A 17,913-nucleotide genomic window follows, 5' to 3' on the forward strand; every position below is an offset into this window, starting at 1 on the left:
GACTGAAAATCTAGCCATATTTCATACTAATTTCTATATACATTCTAGGTCACTATGTTATTTTGTTATTGTATTTTGTTTTACAGTATTTTCTAAAATATAAAATTGCATATTTTACTTCGAATAGGCTATAAGCATAATTTATACATTAATTTGTTCTATAATTATCTCAAGCTAAGGTAAGTTGTTTTTATTCATTCAGTGTGTTTATAAAGATCTTAGAAAATACTTTATTATATGTTGAATGTTGTTATATACCTTAAAGCGAAAGCATCTAATTCGCCCAAGGAAAGTCCAAAATCAGATAAAAATCATTTTCAATGTCACCTTACTGTTAGTTCTACTAATAATATACTAGTAAAAAGCTCAAAAACCCAGGTGCATTTTAAAGTGTATTTTTAAGTGGGTCCAACCCGAAACACCCCATTTTTCTTTTCACACTGGACCCAGTTGGGCAAACTCTGATCCCTAAAAATTATAATCCCAATTTAAATCTGTACCATATCTTAGAAAACTTAGCTATATGGTTGTGTAATAAAAAAAACTTGAAAATAAATGAAAGATCAATAGTTTATTATATATAGTGTTTAGTTAAATAGTCCTTATTAATTGCTTGAACATGATAAATATATTTTAATGTACTTGAATTTGGTTATTACCTTCAACATACTGTGTGTGTGAGAGAGAGAAGACATAGAATATAGCTATCGATCGACTGACTTTTGAAGCTCTTTTCCCCCCAAAAAAAACTTCTTTTTCAATGGTTGTGGCTTGCAGTTCCGACTCGGTAGGTCAGTAATGAAGAATTAACGTTTTGATGTGACAAAGCGATCGTTTTCCCAATCAGAGCGTGCTGCCGGAAGCGGCAGGAAAATGTAAACAATTAAGCAAACAATTCCTGAGATGGGAGATTTAGCTTGATTGCAGATTCTGCGGGTAACGCTTCTGTCATAGATTCTACTTACTTTTCCTCCTCTTTCTCTTGTTTCCATAAATGCTATGTAATGATTTTGGTGCAGTTTTACAAAACATCATTCAAAAACGCTAATTTTACGGTTAAAATTAGTGACTGCATGTGAAAGAGGGTTATATAACATATATTGCAGTAATTTTCGCCGGCGCTGTATTTCTCCACAGTGTAGGAAAGCTATATTTGTCCTTAGGGCATAATGGTTACATTTTGAAAACACAAATAACACTTTTCCAATTCACAAGTAAATAGTATACTCATTTTTGCTGCAAGAGGGAACAGAATCACGAAAATACCGAAATTTCATTTATATATATATATATATATATATATATATATATATATATATATATATATATATATAGGGTGTTAATGAACTAAACCGACAAACTAGGTGATTCTTTACATCAAAATAAGGGAAAAGCGCATACTTTTAGAGCTAGGGCTGTCCAAAATCGCGAAAAAGTCAAATTTCAAGAGGCCTTATTTTGAATTCGAGTACCTGTAGATGGTGGTTCTTATCAGCGTAAAGGACGTCACGCTTACGCAGTACAAAAATGCACATTTCATTTTCGAAAATGGTAGATACAATTCAAAACTGGCAAGGCGTTGTGTATACAATTAGTGTCATGGAACGTCAGTGACACAAAAATGACAATGTTGGAAACGGTGAATAACATTATATTGTTTAAAACATCACTCTGCCAGGTTATTGCTTGTTGAGTGTCATTTGGTACTGTTGTTATGTTGTTAACTATCAGGAATAAAGACGACAGCACGGCTTTGCACTTTATCATGAGTTTCGAAACATGTCGTACTGAGCAGTTTTCACATTAGACATTGGGCTTCATAAAGTAGCACTAAAAGGCAACAAATGAAGAATAAAAGGTTGAACATCAAGGGCATAATACATGTATTTAATTCTGGCGTCACTGTTAAGAAAATGTGCTCGTTTGGAAGCTCAAAAAATATTACAATGAAAATAAACAGTATGTACATCGTTGATATGTATAGAAATTGAGACAAACGAACATGGAGAACATGAGTTGTACGTTGTGTAACTGTAGAAATTGAGGGTACGAACACAGAACGCGAAGCGAAGCAGCGAGAAAAAATTAGAAGGGAATGTCGAAAACTAGACAAACAGCAGTGGCGGCTCGTGCTTTGAATTTTAAATGGTGCACAATATATGACCTCGTTTTTTCATTATTATTAATATTATTACAAATAATAACAATCTAATAATAATAATAATAAGTATAAACAATAATAGCGATTTCTTCATGGTATACTTCTAACATGCAATGGAGAAGCTCATTTTGTATGATTTTTGACGTACCCTTAAAAATTGTTGCGTTTTGTAAATGACTGTTGAGAGCGCTGTCAAGTTCAACGCTGAAATTAATTACTCCACTAGATACGCATGGCTTTGAAGAAGAGTCTGTTTCAACATGTCCTCTTAAAGCCAGTTCGAAGACGCCAAAAAACCGAATTAATGATTATATTGAGCACGTACCTGTTTTGCGTCACGTTTTCATTGTGATTCTCAATGGACCGCCTATAACCAGCATCTAGTTAAGCAGCAATATGCACATTTTCCAGCACAGTGAGATTAAAATGTTATATATGAGCAGCACAATTTTCATTTTTTTTTTTTTTTTTTTTTTAATGTGCAGATGCTGGATATCCACAACACCTTTTCTTTACTCTATGTATCTTCCCCGCCCTGAACAACAAACACGGAAAACGAAACAAAGCATTTTTAATTTCACATCCACATAACCACTTATGTTGTTCGTACAAGTTGAGATTAAACTTCCTTTTGTTTCTAACTTCTAATTACTTGCATTATATTGAGAGTCGGAATTGGCCCTCCGATGTTTCTCACAAGTAGCTTTGCTTCTGAAGTTCTTTTTGGAAACGGCTCATTCAACAGAGACGTTACAGAATTCATTGTCACTTCACGTGTATCAGGGACAGGCATTTAATTATGCAATTACAGCAACCATTCCAATGAATAACTAAGACTGGCACACACACACACACACAACACTACAAAGTACGAACAGATTCGACAATTTGATCGTAAAATACTCCCGTCCGACTCCAAATACATGATTTTTCTTCGGTGTGATTTATTTTGCGCCAAAGGAAACTATCCAAATACCCCCCCTCAAAGACCTTTTAGTAAGAGGGATGCTATCCCCTATTTAAGCAGCCAATGGCGTGGGTGATAGTAGGCGGAAGAGGAAAGTGAAGAAAAACAAGGGTTTCCTACGTTGGATATTGGTCAGTCGAGTTGAGGACAGGGATTGCAGTCCCCTTTAAAATCTCACCCCTTCCCGCATTAACCATCTTTTTTTAAAAAAACTGCTCTCCAATTCTCTCATTCACCCACACACATATGAAAAGGAAAACATTCTCTCTATGCTGCCAAATTTCTACTCATTCAAACACGAATGTATTAACTATTGACACCCTCAATCTGTCTTTACCCTTCACGGGATCGTTGTTTTCGTTGGTAGACTTGCTTGAAAAAGATCTGCAAACATATAGATTCCTATGAGGCACTAGAAGGATCCTCGCAACCCCCGCAGTAACTCAGCTGGGGAGTTTGTCGAACTCCCAAGCAGAAAGCTATTAGCCAGCCCCGTTTCAAACGCACTTCTTTAAGAAAAGATAATGTTGACAATAATACGAAAAGTGATTTAGCATAAATAAATAAAATGAAAATATTGGAAGGAGGTTTGTACAAACATTAAGAGAAACCACCATTGATGAACAGACAGAACGCGAAGCGAAGCGGCGAGAAAAAAATACAGTAGAAGGGAATGTCGAAAACTAGATGAACAGGCAAAACGCAAATCGAAGCGGCGAGAAAAAAAATAGAAGGGAATGTCGAAGACAGAACGCAAAGCGAAGCGGCGAGAAAAAATTAGAAGGGAATGTCGAAAACTAGATGAATAGACTGAACGCAAATCGAAGCGGCGCAGTTCATCAATATCCTATATCTAGGAAATATCCTTGCAAGATTGAAGACCAAACGCACAACTTAATTTACTTAAGGGCATAGGAAGAAAACTTAGTGAATCAATGAAGATTACGTTCCCTACTTTAAAAGATAGAATTTTCGCCCCATTCATGATCACTTTTGGAGTCCAATTCATCTTCTTAACCTGGTCTTAATGATGAAATGTGCATCATAACTCTTCGACTTGTGTGCAATACATGTTACTGATTTAATGCTTGGACGTCATTTTTGTAGATGTTTTAGAAAGTCTTCTATTACATTCTCTCCATCAAATATATTTTCACGTTTTCCACAAACGATACAATCATTTTTTATGTTGTTATCTTCATAACAACGGTAACATGCATGCTGACTAACCAAGACATTAGGTATATCTTCATATATGTTTGCGTCCTCATATTCTATTTTTGTATCTTGTGTACATTCAATATCATAAAATACAATCATAGCTTTCTTCTCCGTGATATTTTTATTGGCTTTTTGCATCTTCTTCTTTCATTCACTTTCGTGTAACATTCGTGATTAGGTGGTACTATAGTATAGCAAATATTGCAATGCGTTTCTTCACACACGTGAGATTCTTCTTCTGTCACTACATAAATTTTCAAACACTGGGTACATTTCACAATTGAACATAAAGACTTTCCATTTTGATACGGCGCTGACTTGTGATAGTCATAGCATGACTGGCCATAAAATTCTCGATTACAATCATTGCAAGTAATATGGGTTTCTTTAAAGTCACATGGTGGCTTCTGATGACATCGGTAACATACAGCTGTACGATATTTCAAATGTGCATTTCTTATGGCAACTTTCGCAATAATACTTGCAGCTAAAACATGCTGTCAAGCTTTCAATGACGTTGTAATGATTGTCTATGAAAAGTAAATTTAAAGATGTTCTTTCGTTATCACTTGGTGGAGCTTCAAACATAACATCACTTCCTGAAAAACCCCTTATACATGGTGATGTTATAATCCTTTAAATATTTCTAAAAGGACCCCGCACTTTTCTTATGGAAAGTGGCTTTCGGCTAATATTGAAACTTCGCTGGTTGATAGTTCTTAACATGTGGATCAAAAGTCTCAATGGGCGCAAAGACCGAAATCCACTCCTTCCCCCCCAAAAAAAACTGCCTCCAAGTAGCTGGGGGGATTGAACTGATTTCAGCATGTAAAACAATTTGTTGTTTTAATCAACTCAACAAGGACCCCAAACAACCACATGTTAGACTATCAAACTACCCCACTTGACACCGCCCTTTGCCCCCCACATTCCCTTCCCCCGCGAATTACCTTACGGATGTTCCATATTACTGTAGTTTATAGTTGCGCGTATGTGTTGAAATACCTACAGTTTTGGTCTCACCGACGATATAATGGGTTTCACGTATCGCTGATTACGAATCTGAGGTGAGAGTTCTAGAATTCAAGATGGATGATCAATATGGCGGATTAAAAACACGAAACTCCTGAATGTAGCCACAAATAGCTGTTTACTAGGGTATTTTGGGTCATTGATTACGAATCTGAGGTCAAAATTCTTGAATTCAAGATTGCAGATCCAATATGGTGGATAAAAACGTCGAAGCCACAAATCGTAGTAGACTAGAGTGTTTTTAGATCGCTGTTTAAGTACGCAACATTCCTAGATACTTCAGCCACCGTGTAGAATTATTCTGCACCCTTGCCCTTTACCAAAACCCACCACAAATATCTTAATGCTGATCGGTGTTAAAATAATTAATCAATTATCTGTTCATTATTTTCATCATTTCGGTTTGCAGCATCTAATGTGGTACTTATCAATGAGTCATCGGGATATCTAATATTCTGTAAATGTCGTGCATGGCCTAAATACCACAAGACACTTGCAACGTGCGCACATGTAGCTAATGTACAAGCACCGCTTTGACATGTACAGTAGTAACCTTGAATAACATTTTGATCATAATCCTGGTCATCTTCATCATTGGCTACATATGCTATGAAAACTTGATGCTTAGTTGCATTGCGGAACCTTGAGTAGAGACGTATGCGCAGGAATCCCGGTTCAGTTACGTTTTCGTCAAGCTGGAATTGCTCATCCTTATCTCGTATTAGTTTATCTTGGACGTAAGAGGATGAGAGATCTACTTGATATGTGCCTACAGTCAAATCTCGTAAGTAGTTTAAGTTAAGTACAGAGAAATCAATTAGGCCTTGATCATTCAGCGGTACCCATTGACCGTTCCTTCTAATAAGATTATCTACCTCCGCTCTTGCTTTAACAACGTTCGGCATGATTGACCTATTTCTCATTTCTCTAGCTAATTCAATGGTTGCATCTTGCATGAAAATAACGGGATGGTATCTGTTCAAAATAGCTCCAGCTATGCGATAGAAACTATTCAGTTTCTTTGCATGTTGCACATTCAACGTCTGTGCTAGAAACTTAAAAACAGATCTTAGATGCCCGTTTCTTGCCTCGAGTATCCATCGACTTTTAGTAACTAGTCGAGAAGTATTCGCTTCTTCTGTTGATAGTTGTCTTTCACGTGGTAGTAGGAGTGCGGGCATTCTATGATCAATTCCTAAATATTCCAGTAAAGGAATTGCATCGCGGTATCCTCTGTCTACTAACACAATGACCAGGATTATGATCAAAATGTTATTCAAGGTTACTACTGTACATGTCAAAGCGGTGCTTGTACATTAGCTACATGTGCGCACGTTGCAAGTGTCTTGTGGTATTTAGGCCATGCACGACATTTACAGAATATTAGATATCCCGATGACTCATTGATAAGTACCACATTAGATGCTGCAAACCGAAATGATGAAAATAATGAACAGATAATTGATTAATTATTTTAACACTGATCAGCATTAAGATATTTGTGGTGGGTTTTAGTAAAGGGCAAGGGTGCAGAATAATTCTACACGGTGGCTGAAGTATCTAGGAATGTTGCGTACTTAAACAGCGATCTAAAAACACTCTAGTCTACTACGATTTGTGGCTTCGACGTTTTTATCCACCATACTGGATCTGCAATCTTGAATTCAAGAATTTTGACCTCAGATTCGTAACCAACGACCCAAAATACCCTAGTAAACAGCTATTTGTGGCTACATTCAGGAGTTTCGTGTTTTTAATCCGCCATATTGATCATCCATCTTGAATTCTAGAACTCTCACCTCAGATTCGTAATCAGCGATACGTGAAACCCATTATATCGTCGGTGAGACCAAAACTGTAGGTATTTCAACACATACGCGCAACTATAAACTACAGTAATATGGAACATCCGTAAGGTAATTCGCGGGGGAAGGGAATGTGGGGGGCAAAGGGCGGTGTCAAGTGGGGTAGTTTGATAGTCTAACATGTGGTTGTTTGGGGTCCTTGTTGAGTTGATTAAAACAACAAATTGTTTTACATGCTGAAATTAGTTCAATCCCCCCCCAGCTACTTGGAGGCAGTTTTTTTTGGGGGGGAAGGAGTGGATTTCGGTCTTTGTGCCCATTGAGACTTTTGATCCACATGTTAAGAACTATCAACCAGCGAAGTTTCAACAACATTAGCCGAAAGCCACTTTCCATAAGAAAAGTGCGGGGTCCTTTACGAATTTCAGGAATTCCACCACCATGACAGAGATCTACACCGGCAGCTTCACACAGATATGCTTCTTTTTCTGTGATATATTTATTTTGATATTTTACATATCTATTATATTCAGTTTGATTTCTCCCCTTGTGTTTTTTCAGTCCTATGGCAACGATGATTGCATGCGCTAAACATCTTGTACCTGTGTTCTGAATTGTGATAATACCACGTTTTGCCTTTACATATTCCTCGGTATTCACAATATGTTGTTTCAAACGACTTTGTCCTCTTGGCATATGTACATGATAAAAATTCACGATGCAATCTTCGTTTATAAGAAAAGCTGTATTACCTTGTAGTACTTTCTCATAACTCGTCCCTAATACTTCTGCTGAGAGATTTCTTGCTTCTCTGAATCATAACCAAAAAGGGCAACATCCTTCTCTCTCTTTTGAGATTGTTATTCCTACGTAATCATGTTGCTCCACATTACGTAGTAAATAATCTATTAGAGCTCGTACACTTGTTTCAATTACCGTACAAGGATTTTCATCTGCACGCACGGGGGCTAATCGAATTCTTAGCATTGTACCCTCCATATTGTGTCTTCTGTATTGTCTTCTACGTTCTTCTATTATATAAAGACTATTGTTTCCATGATTACGCCTGTTATTTCCAAATTCCATTTGTACGCCCAGCCACAAAAGTATCTCCCCCCTAAGTGCTCGAATTCCATTACTTAGGGTCCAGGTCTTTTGCAGTTGTGAGATCGCCTAGACAGATGCAACCCAACTTACACGTACGTTTTCTCGGCACTGACAGCAGTTGGTAGCACTGAGTCAAGTCTGTATGGAAGTAAAATTGTGAGTAGATGACACACGAAACATTTCTCCATTCTGAGATCAATCTCTCTGGTCCGGAGCGTGTTGTCCAATTAACATCATATGTTAATCTCAATATTGTTGTGTATGTAATGTATTTTTTCATTATATACTGTATATTCAAAAAAATAAAAACACTCATCACATATGAATCAGAAAATGCTTGAAAGTAGCTGAAAATATTGAATCTAGAACAACTGTTCGAAATAACTTTGTAAATGATTGCCTCCATTGAAAGACCTCCAATTCTCATTCCAATATCTTTTTCTTTCTGGAGGAGAGAAGATCCTCCTTGTCACACTGAGTATGCATTGACATTGAAATTGAAACAGAAACACTTGAAAAAGTTTCAGCCTGGCCGGGATTCGAACCCGGGTCCACCAAATAGAAGTTCAATGCGCTAACCACTCATCTACCCCTATAGTTTTTATTGTTCATGTGCTTGTCTTTATACAAAAGTGTACAAAAACCGGACTGACTTCTAGTGTAATACAATACAATAGTTCTTACATACAAGAAAAGGAAAAATGTAATGTACACCTTGTCTCAAAAAGGTTGAGCGCATTCTTTATTGGTGTTTTGAGGCAAAAATTTTCTAAGTCCAGCTTCGGGTATCTTCGGGAAAAAGTAAGCCAGGTTCGAACCTCCAAGCCAGCCTTTCAATCGGGAAAAAGTTTGCAGATGTGTTTTTCTTCTTTTAAATATAATAAGACTTGTTACCAAGTGTTTAAAAAAGCAACATTGATTGAAATACTTAATGATACAATATTTCGAAACCTTTTATTAATGTGACCACATGCTTGTTTGTCATTTAGCTCTCTATACGTAATGGAGCATTTAAATACGTTAAAGAATCTTTCCATATGTAAAAGAATGCTCAAAGTTAAGAAATAGAACATAATTATCGCCTGAGTACTAAAATAAAAGTCAAAGTAGAACAGAAACAGCGTTTGTAATGGATATGAATGTCATAATTATCTTGAGATCCGTTATACATCGCTAGAAGCTTAGTTCTCGAAGTCCTTGTGTTAGCTCATTGGTAAGCTGTCGGATTTCAAATCATAAGGTTGTGAGTTCGAATCCCATCTGGGTCAATACTTTTTTTAAAATTATATTTTCCGCAATGCATGAAAAATTATATAAAATAATTACATTAAAATACATAAGTTGTTTATATATAACATAATAATTGCAGAACATAGTAATTATTATGTTTAAAATATAACATCTGAGATAATTTTCACAGTAGGTCGTTATTATATACGAGAATGTTAAATACAAGTTAGGAAAATCGTTTAATAGCAATAAATAAGTTATGTAGTGTATTTATTTGCAGCTATTTGTCATACAGATTTAACTTCTCAATATTCTCATTACAGTATGTTATTTATATTCGTGAAATACAGTATATTCCTACGGATATAGAAAGTGTATAAACAGAGTATCCAAAGTCGTATCCTGCTTCAAAACATAACTTTTCCCGATCCCCTTAACGTCACGGGAAGAAACACAAATTCTCTTTAGAACGGAATGTCGTTACTTAGAGTCTCATTCGAATACGTTGAATATGCTTTTGTGTATTCATCTCTCTCTCTCTCTCTCTCTTTCGCTTTGTTTATGTGTTTGTGTGTGTGTTGCGGAATATCCCAAGTTGAATACAACATTTGCAAAGTATATCATTGTATCGAATACCAGAAATTGAAAGTCGTGTTTCTTCAGGTTAGGTTTGCGTGTTCATGTTAGCTCATTGGTAGAGTACGGACTTGCCACTGAAGAGGTCTTGAGTTCAAAGCCTACAGCTAATTATCATTCTTTTGTTAGTAAGATTGTACAGAAATCGGATACAAGGAGTGGTTTACTTCTAGAAATATTTTCAGAAGCGTTTAGGTAGCCCTGAAAAGGGCTGTTTTCGGGAGTTAAGGCGGGGACATTAATATTGTGTCCAAGACCCTTCTGAATTTATTACACGCTCCATTCTTCTGGGCATGGAATCTGTTACATGGGTGACAAATCTATCTCCTTCCCCTACCTCCAGCCATGCTTCGGAAACAAGATGCCACAGGTCATCCTGAGTTCTTGGTGGATCTGCCTCAGGCCAACTTTCCCTTAGAGTACGCTTCACTTCTGCTCACATATTTTCCATGAGATTGAGGTCTGCTCCACGAGGCGGCCAGTCGAATAAATCAATCTCAGGGTGCCCTGCGAACCATTCCTGAACCACACGGGAATTATGTATTGGCGACTGGTATTGCTGGAACTGAATTACACCATCAGGCTGAAATACTCGTACAGATGGCACCATGATATTACTGATAATGTCTAAGTACTGAGCATTGTCCAGATGTCCTTCAATTCTATGAAGCTATCCTGCTCCGCGACTGGAAATCCAACCCCAACATAAAATTGATACATGGCCTCTGCAATTGCAAGCAGCCACATATCCATGGTCATATCGGGTGCCTCTCGGACGATACACAAAACGGCGTCCCTCCTTTGATGTTGTGAATATGGATTCATCTGAGAAAACTACGTTTTCCCAATTGAGACCCACATTCGCCTGTGCAAACGCGAGACGGTAAATTTTGTGGTCGTCTGAGAGTTTTTCCTTCACGGCAGCAACACGGCCACGTAACTAAGCATGACGAAGCCTTCGCAGAGCTGTATGCTTACTACCAGGAAAGAGAGAAGCTTCCCTTATCTGTCTAGACGTCCTTAGTGGGTCTAACCGGGGTTCGTTTACTAATCTCGCATCTTGGGCTTCGGTTGACACATGCCGACGACCAGGAGATCGTAAATTACCAGTCTGACCTGTAGCACCATATTTCCGAATCCATTGCCTTCCTGTAGAGGCCGGGACACCTACTCGCCTGCTAGCTGCAGTTGCAGAATAACCTTCCAACTCCCATAAAGTAATTACTGCTGTACGTCTATCCATAGTTACCAATGTTCTGAGCTGTGAGAAGAAAGCAATAGATAAAAGCTAGTACCTGACGTGTGATTGGTTACTTGCACGACACGCCTATTGTGGGGAACAGCGTTGCCAGATCTAGCATAATGATGCTAGATCTAGCATAATTTGCATGTCTCTATCACCTAGCATCTTGCTTTTAGCATCCTGCCCAAATCTAGCACAATTTCAGCAAGTTATCAAAAAGCCGTAAAACCTGGAGAAGTTGGTCGTGGGAAGAAAAAGAACGGCAGAAATGTATCCTCTTCCATTGATTCATACACTCGGTAAACCATACAGGCAGTCTTATTTTCCTAAGTAAGTTCGGAACGGCTTTGGGCTTTTTTTTTTTTGTGGCTCCACCCAGGGTTTTCTAATCCTTTAACTCCGAGGCATGGGCGGAGCTATGGGGGCCATTCTCCCCCCAACTTTTTGACTTCACCATCTTTACTTCTGACTTCATGATCATATTTATTCCTGAAATGACAGCTCCGAGACCGACCAAAAATCTGCCGCCTCCCCCAGCAGACGATTCCCAACTCCGCTTATGCTGCGAAGTAATTTTCTTTCAAAATATGTAAACAAAAACTTTGCATTCATTTATACGATATATACGCCATTGAGTTTGGCAATGGCAACTTTGTTTTTTTTTTTTAACTCCTGAATTAGTAATTATGAGGATCTAGCATAATTTGACCGAATCTAGCATAAGTTCGATCAGGTTTTGGAATAATTCCGAGCTGTGAGTCTGGCAACGCTGGTGGCGAACGACTTGGTCAACGACTCGCGAAAGAAATCTGAAAATGGTGCGCCGTAATAATAATAATAAAAACAGTTTTTATAAAGGAATATTAATACATACGAAAAGCTGTTTAAAGAATGAATTGTTATACTGACTTTACACGTATAAAAACATATACCATATACCAAACAGATTGAGCGATATGATTATAGCTGTTTTGAGACGAACACTTTCGAAGTCCAACTTCGGGTGTCTTCGGAAAACAGTAAACTAAAGCTGCTGGTTCGGACCTCCAAAGCCAACCTTAGTAATCGGGAAAAGATGTACAGATATGTTTTTCCTTCTGTTAAATATAATAAGACATGTTGAAATGGTATTAAGTGTAGAAAAAAGTAACATTGATTGAAATACTTAATGATACAATATTTCGAGACTATGTATTCACACTCTCGTTTCGTCATTGTGATCTCCATACGGAAAAGAGCATTTACGTATGAGCTCAGTTATATTTCAGAAGCAGCTTCCGAAAAGCGGTCATGTTAGCTCAGTGGTACACCACCGAGCGTTTAAATCGTGAGTTCGATACCCGTTCAGGTGAGATTCCTTTATGATATTCTACTTTCCTCAATGCATGAAAATTATGTAAAATAGTTACATTACAATTCATCAGTTGTATATATATTTTCATATCATCAGTTGTATATATCAGTTGAATATATATATTCATATCATTTCACGACATAAGTAATTCTTATCTTTAAAATATAACATCTGAGGTATTCACAGAACTTCGGTGTGTTATGTGTGAATATTGAATACAAATTTAAAAAATCGTGTAATAGCAATTAATAAGTTATGTAATACAGTGGACTCTTTTTAATTCGAAGTCCAAGGGGACACGAAAACAACTTCGAATTATCCAAAATTCGAATTACCCAACAACATTTCTTTTCACATATATAACAACAAACAAACCGTGCATCAAAAACATATTCACATGGTGTAGACTATACCTTTAAAGCAGCTTATTATTTGCGTGATCGAATACCGCAAACTAGCCACAAAATAACTGATACAAACGACATTGACTCCACATAATTCAAACTACGTGTATAATGGAAAATATATTTACGTATAACACTACAACATACATTGAATAGCCCAAACAATTAAACACTAGTAACAATTTGAATATTCTGTTCTCACTTTTAAGAAGTCGTAAACCTCATTTGCTTAAATTTCATTGTTTTTGTACGGTCAATAAATCTTGAATTTCATGTATTGCGTGGAATACGATATTAATAACATTTGGTTGACTTTATCAATAATTCGTCTTAAAATGTCAACCAATTCTGAAACAAGATGAGATTGGCACACGTTCTCTATCTTTACTTCTTTTCCAACTCACCTTCATCTTTATCATTACATAAATTTTCTATTTATTTTTTGTATTACTCTTGGGTGCATCTGGATAACTGAAAACACGTTAAAACTGTATTTCTTTGTTTACATCTGTCCAACATTAAAAATTTTCAACTGTATTTACTTCGAATTATCCAAAACATAGGTTCAAAAGTTCGATTTATCCACGATTTTTTATTATTGTTTTCAATACAGTTTTAAAGGGGAATGGACTTTTGTTCGAATTACCCAATATTTCGAATTACCCAAGTTCGAATTAACGAGACTCCACTGTATATTTATTTGCAGCTACTTTCATCGCAGATAACTTCTCAATATTCGCATTACAGCATTTAGGTAGAGCATATCGAAAATCGGATCGTGGTTCAAGACAAAAAACTAGCTAGCCCCAAACTGTCACGTAAGAAATTCACGAATCGCAAAAGTAAAGTGAAGAGATTGAGAGCGGTAATTCCTTAATCGCTCTCTCTGAACTCTCTCTTATCTGCATTTATACATATAAAAGTGTATGTATGTATGTTCCATCATAACTCATGTATGCCTAGAGCAGGGTTTCTCAACCTGGGAGTCGCGGCCCCTAGGGGATCGCGAAGATAGGCGGAAGAGATAAATATAGTTAGAATATAATACCAGAAATTATTTTTAAATATTATTTTTAATTTTGTTCTGATAGGCATACTTTTATTTTTTATACACACTGTAAAGAACAATAAAAAATAAGTCTACTGAACATTTTCAAAGGGTGTAGAATTCGTGTTACTATTTGGTTCAAAGTCTCTTGTCGTCGCGAATTCTGTCGAGAAATTTGAAGCTTAAAATATACAAAACGATAACCATGCCTGTTGTTCTGTATGGTTGCGAAACATGGTCGCTTACTCTGAGGGAAGAACATAGACTGAAAGTATTTGAGAACAAGATCCTTAGACGAATATTCGGACCCAAGAGGAACGGGAATGGGGAATGGCGGAAACTTCATAACGAGGAACTACATAATTTATACGGTTACCCAACATTGTTAGGGTCGTCAAGTCTAGGAGGCTTAGGTGGGCAGGTCAGGTAGCTAGAATGGAAGAAAGTAGAAACGCTTTGAAAGTCTTGACCGGAAGACCAAACGGAAAACGACCATTAGGAAGACCTAGGGGCAGATGGGAGGACAATATTAAGATGGATCTCGCTGAGATAAGAATACAAAGTAGAAACTGGATCCAATTGGCTAAGGATAGAAGTCAGTGTAGAGCTTTTGTGAACGCGGCATTGAACCTCCGGGTTCCATAGGCCATAGAGTTAGTTAGTTAGTAGAGTTGTTTAAAAATGAATTTAAATCAAAGAGGTATGATATAAAACTAATGAGAACTGTATATACAATTAAATAAATACAATTAAAATTAAAATTAAATACAATTAAAATTAAAACCTAATGAGATACCTAAGCATGGTGTAATTTCACTAGTGCAGCAACGCCCGGTTCAATCTTCATGACGAATATTATCAAGCCATTTTCAACTGATAAGCGATTTCTTATCTTTGTTTTAATGTTTACCATAAAAAAAAACACTTTCGCACAAGTACGATATAGCAAATGGAATTATTACTTTTAAAGCAGCAATCACCAGACCAGGATATTTTTCTCTCCTCATCAAGCAGAACTTGTCCAAGTCTTCGTTACAGAAAACCAGTTGCAAAGACTTGTCGCATGATCATTCTATTATTTGGTCAAGAAGTTGTGGGCTTAGATCGGATACGTTAATGGCCTCTTCAATGAAGGAGTTTAACATCCATCTTGAACCAGCACCTTCGTCGTTGGGAATATAGATATTACAGTTACTGTATCCACTGTCAGTGCCGGGCGCCGAAAAGAGGGGCCACACATTTCGGAGGAAGTGTGTTACTCAAGTTAGGAAAGTGCATGTGCACATGTGTAAAATAGAAGGAAAAACGTAATAAAATGTGCTCAAAATTAAGGAAAGGTATTGTTTATTTTGAAAATGTTATTGAGCTTCGTGCCAACCATGGTGGCGCTTCGTAGCTAGTCTGTCGACGTCACTCATATATACGGTGACATCGTACTATACTCTCGCCCCGGGCAATGATTTTCCATGGCACTGTTCACTATAAAAAAAAATGGATTCTACTATTATAGAAATAGGTATGTTAAAAATCCCACACAAGCTTATTATAAAACAAATTATAAAAGGGTCGCTGGCAAGAGCGTATGATAAAAGGGGATCGTGATAGGAATTAGATTGAGAACCACTGGCCTAGAGTAATTTTAACCACATTTCTTATAGTTTCAAAAAGAGTGCTGTCGGGTTACCTATGGTGAATGGGAGGGGGATACATATAAAAGATTGCTAGAAAATGATTGATATTAGATTCATAGTTTTCGGGGTCGCTTAGATAAATAGTGAGACTTTCAATTACGCTTAACTCCGATTAAGCTCTCATTAGCAGGGATGGGCACGAACGACTTTTCTTTGAAACTCGACTCGACTCGAAACAGACATCTTTGAGGTCTACTCTTGGACTCGGCGCGAAAAATATCTTCCAACTCGACTCGGATTAGAGTCAAGTCCAACCAAAACGAGCCAAATCCTGTGTGTAGTCCTACCTAGACAATAATTATTCTATCATCAATTATACTACTGTTACTACAAATAATAATAATAATAATAATAATAATAATAATAATAATAATAATATTATGACAACACCGTGTACAAACATGAACGATAGATGGTTAGTAAAGGAATACTAAAAGCTAGTTGACTGCCGACGTCGGTAGTCATGAAGTTTACAAGGCAAGGACATCGTTCATTACCCTAAGCTGTAAGCGTCGGTGGACTACAGATGGTCAACTATTAACCTCTCGCCAGAAATTGGTGGCCCCGCAGCGACGATCCGTGATGGCCCAAGTTCCATTTTGAAAACTTTACTACCAGCGGCTGAGACGCGATGAAACGCCAACGAACCACAAAATTACTCTCCCAAAATATGTTAAAATGCCTATATGTGTGATTTGTTTATATTTAGGCGAAACAAAAAAAACACAAAACAAATACCCCGGGGTGGACGCGAACCATCAATATTACGATTACTAGGCACGTGTTCTTCTGACTTCCCCACGGAAACGATCATAAAAAGCTTGGTTGTTGAAGGATAAATCATTGACGTATTAATTTAGCCAATCAGACAAACCCCTACATCTCGAGTTCTAGGAGGTCATACCGTGAACCGTTTCAGATTTATTGCTTTCTGGTGGAGTACTATCCATGCGCAAAATTTGAGCATAATAGCCGACATGCATCTTCGGTGCCTCTTATCTTTAGTACAATTTTAACCAGAGATGGTGTGGGTCAATGAAAATTTGATACACGACCCACCATGACCCACTATGACCCACCAACCAAATGACCCATTGGCCCACTCTGACCCATCAACCATCGTGATCCACTCTGACCCACCACCAACTATGAACCACTCTGAACCATTGCGACCAACTCCGACCCACCAAAACCCATCGACATCAACTCTGACCGATGACCCACGTCCTCCTCTCCATTGACTAAAGAGATTACACTTGTAATAAAACAAGACTGTGAAATTATCACTTATCGGAGTTTGAATTTCTACCGTCATTGGCTCAAGCACCTCTTTGTTACAATACTGGTGGGTCTGACCTTTACGATATATAATGGCAAAGTGTTTCTCATCTTCCGAATTAAAATGAATTTAAATTTATCATATGTAATTATTTCTTTGTTGCCTTACAGACACATTTCAGTAGAAAATAGGGTGAAATTTAAAAGTTTCGAATCAAGGAAAAGTAGACCAACGTAAAAAAAAAAAAAGAAAAAAAGAGAGAGAGAGAGAGAGAGAAACTAATTTTCTATATAATTAAGCATGCCGTACTAATTGAAAATGCCCATGTAATTAAGTTTAGAATACAAATTTTATGGCCATTTTTCTCTAACTTTATGGCTTGATTGCCTTATGCTCGGAACGCTCCATTAAACACCAGCTTCAGCAATTATAAATAGAAAGCAGTGGGTATAAAATTCAATAAGAACTTTAGTTTGCATTACTCAATTTTATTCTCAACTAATATCAATTGTTTTCGATTATTTTTACAAATCAACCCACTACCAATTTCCAATATATAGAAAATGCACCCCCGTCCCCCCGCTCATAAAAGACAATTTTAAAAAATGCTAGGGCATATTCTCTTTATTTTTAATAAAGAGTTATATGCTGAATTTCAGCTCTCAGTTGAACGGCTTGTGAGATACTAAATTTTTCGCAAAAAGTCGGACTTCTACTCCCCCTAAGGATATGTAT

The sequence above is a fragment of the Thermobia domestica genome, chromosome 12, assembly GCF_964235325.1.
Source record: "Thermobia domestica chromosome 12, izTheDome1.hap1.1, whole genome shotgun sequence".
Taxonomy (NCBI): domain Eukaryota; kingdom Metazoa; phylum Arthropoda; class Insecta; order Zygentoma; family Lepismatidae; genus Thermobia; species Thermobia domestica.